Consider the following 3,610-nt stretch of genomic DNA (forward strand, 5'->3'; position numbering starts at 1 on the left):
TGGCACATCACCAGTGACTGGCTGAATGAGGGGATATAAAAGACAACCTCCTGTGCCTTGATTTGGGATCCAGGTTCCCTGCTGGTATCAGCTGAGACCCCATGGGTCACCTTCTCCCTCAGCTTTCCAGCCTTCCTCAGTTTCTTTAGGGATGTGTATTCAGATAAGCCTTCTGGAGTCAACTGCTCATCTTGGGTTTCTTTCCAGGTATTCCCAGGAGGCCAGGGCTTCCCTGGTGGCTCAGTCAGTAAAGAATCCGCCTGCAATGCAGGAGACCTGAGTTTGATCCCTGTGTCTGAAAGATCTCCTGGAGAAGGAAATGGCAACCCACTCCAGTATTCTTGCCTGGGAAATCCCATGGACAGAGGAGCCTGGCAGGTTAGAGTCCATGGGGTCACAAGAGTCAGATACAACTTAGCAACTAAACCACCACCAGCAATAGGCCGGTCTGAGTCAGTGTCGCCTGGGTCTGGGGCCTGCAGAGATTCAGACGGGCACTACGATTGAACTTGGAGTCGTTGTTTAGTGGCTAAGTTGTGTCTGATTCTTTTGTGACCCCGCGGACTATAGCCTGCCAGGCTCCTCTGTCCAAGGGACTGTCCAGGCAGGAATGCTGGAATGGGCTGCCATTTCCCTCTCCAGCGGATCTTCCAGAACCAGGGACTGAAGCCGCGTCTCCCGCCTTGGCAAGCAGGTTCTTAAGCGCTGAGCGGCCAGGGAAGGCTTGAGCTTAGAGTGGTGGGAGGCAAATACTGACAAACAAACAAACAAATAAAATAAAACTAACCACAGGGACAGTTCATAGTCTTCATTACCATAAACACAAAGCAAAATAAAAAAGAGTACGTACATACAGGACTACAATTCCTAAAAAATAGCCCAATGCAGGGATGGTGTGGGGAGCTGCTCTCTAGCAGCTCTCTCAGGATATTTGTGTTGTTCTGTGTTTTCATCTATTTTTTAGCTTTAACAAGCCAAACTGCCTCACTACCCCGAGGCCAATCCAGAATGCATATGCCAAATTGGCACCACAAAACAGCATACCTTATTTTTCTTTTCTACTGCCGGGAATTCTATAAATAAAAGAAAAAATGAGGTATGGAATTGCTGTTTATCCTTTAATTCACATTACATAGAAAAACACTAACTTTTTCTGAGAAGGAATCATTTTAATTTATTAAAACGCTTAAAATGCTAATGAACAAAATAGTCATCTTGCAAAACATTCTGTATTTTTAAAAGTTGCTACTTCAGTTTTTCAAAGGTTTATTCATGGACTAATTTTCTTAGTCTGCAAATAAATGTAAATGTTCATAAATGTCATATAAAGTTATATCCTGCAGTTTTGTACAGTATTCAATTAGTTTTTAATGAAAGGAAATTTATACAAAGAAGATAAAATGGTCTTCAATTAATAGGCTGAATTATACATCAAGCAATGAATAAAGCCTCCTTGAGACATTTTTCATCCCAGAGAATTGACTATTTTTGCTTTATTTTTAATATCATTATAAGCTATAACTACATTTTCTTTGGGGGAGATAAAAGTTTATAGCAACTAAATATCTGGCTATTAGAAGTTTAATTATCTGAACAAATTCAGGATGAGGAATATTTAATATGTCACTTAAAATCAGTGAGTGGAAAGAAGTCTCAGTTATATCCTGGATATGATGATAAATTCTCATGCTTTATAATATAATGATATGGTATTACTAGAGTCATTCTTAAGGCCTTGAAATAGTGCTATCAAACAATCTAGTCTGTATATTTTTTATAAAATCTGCATTTTGTTTGAATATATTTTGCATAAGTCTATCTATACAATGGATTACTCCCTGCAGTTTTCTACTTGAAATTAGATTATAAATATTCCCCAGGTGACCTCTGAAAATGGTATGCTATTCTCTTGACCCAGAAAACCCCATAAAATCATGCAAATCAAGAGGTTCATATCTTCATGTTCACTTTAAGAACACTCGTGAAACTTCCCAGGCCATTAAGGGTAGGCATATCCGAAAAGCCACCAAGTATCTGAAGGATGTAACTTTAAATTAGTGACACTATAATGGTGGAGTCGGCTCGTGTGCACAAGCCAAGCAGCGGGGCTGGACGCAGGGTCCGTGGCACGAAAGCAGTGCTGAATTTCTCCTGCACGTGCTCACAAATGCAGAGTAATGCTGAGTTTAGGGCTTAGAGGTCAATTCTCTGGTCGTTGAACATATCCAGGTGAACAAAGCCCCTAAGATGCCATGCAGGATTTACAGAGCTCATGGTCGAATCGACCCATACGTGGGCTCTCCCTGCCCCATGGAGATGACCCTTACTGAAAAAGAACAGATTGTTCCTAAACCAGAAGAGGAGATTGCACAGAAGAAAAGGTATTCCATAAGAAACCGAAGAAACAAAACTTCTGGCCCAGGAATAAACACCACAAAAAACAAATGCAAATAAAAATTTTTTAAAAATAGGAAAGCCAACTTAATACAAACCCCCCCCAGTGTGGTGGCATTTGCTGACCATGTAGCAACCAGCCTCTTCCTACCTCCTCACTCATGTGACTGTAAAAATTGACCCCACTTCCAGATGCAAATTGATTACTCTAAATTAGTTAGGGCGATGTCATCTCTCTTGTAACAATCAGTGGCATTCCCTTGTTCACAGGTAAGGATATAGGACCCTTTGGCAGTTTTAAAACATGGGCCCCAAATTCTTTGACAGCCCTCCTATTAAGAGGTAGAACCTGTATTTCGTCTCTTTGAATCCAAGCTCTTTGACTTCTTAACAAATAGAATGTGGTAGAATTGACATGTATGATAGTAGAAACGGGAAATCTTTACTCCCTATGTCTTGGGACACTTGCTTTGGGAGCACAGCACCATTCATTTTTTTTTTTTTAATTAGTTGGTATTATCTTTAATTAAGTACAAAGACTTTTCCAATCACATCACATAGAGATCGTTTTATCCACTGCTCTGTTTGGCTGCCGATCAGCCCACAAGGAAACCAACCCCAGAGAGGAATCCAGGTCTCTGGCCCTCAGTTCCAGTCAGACAGCTAGCACCAACTTGCCGTTCGCATAAGTGAACCATCTTGGAAGTGAGCTCTTCAGCCAATTCATGAATTAAATAAATTTTTGTTGTGATTTCAAGCCACTAGTTGTCGGGTGGTTTATAATGCAGCAGTAGGTAACTACAACACCGATACTTGGTCCTTGCATGTGAACCTTTTCTCTTTCTTGAGAAATTTAGGATCTGTTATTCCTGGTGAAGTTTTGTTAACATCATTTTATTCCTTTTACTTTACGTTTCCTTTTCTCCTTCTTCTTTCCTTCCCTCCAGGCACTTAGTGATCCTTTTCAATTAAAAAAAACCCTTTTAACTGTGGGAAATTAAAGAATGATAATCTTTCCTTGATAATTTCTTTCTCTTCATTTTCTCTGTTCTGTGTTTCTGAATCCTGTAGGAGACAAATTGGATCTCCTGGATTGATTTTCGAATTTTTTTTCCTTTTGTTCATCATTTTTTTTTTTTTTTTTTCTATTTGTCTTCCAGTTATGATACTGAATTTTTAGTTTTAGCTATCAGATATTTAACTTCCAAGAGTTCTG

At 39.8% G+C, this 3,610-nt stretch overlaps 1 pseudogene; it reads left to right on the plus strand.

Annotated features, from left to right (window-relative positions):
* Nucleotides 1-1,893: 1,893 nt before the first annotated feature.
* LOC147356108 (large ribosomal subunit protein uL22 pseudogene) lies at nt 1,894-2,465 on the plus strand (annotated as a pseudogene).
* The last annotated feature ends 1,145 nt before the right edge of the window (nt 2,466-3,610 follow it).

Source organism: Bos grunniens, chromosome 16 (genome assembly GCF_055505025.1).
Source record: "Bos grunniens cultivar Pamir isolate PY7600 chromosome 16, Bosgru_T2T1.0, whole genome shotgun sequence".
NCBI classification, from domain to species: domain Eukaryota; kingdom Metazoa; phylum Chordata; class Mammalia; order Artiodactyla; family Bovidae; genus Bos; species Bos grunniens.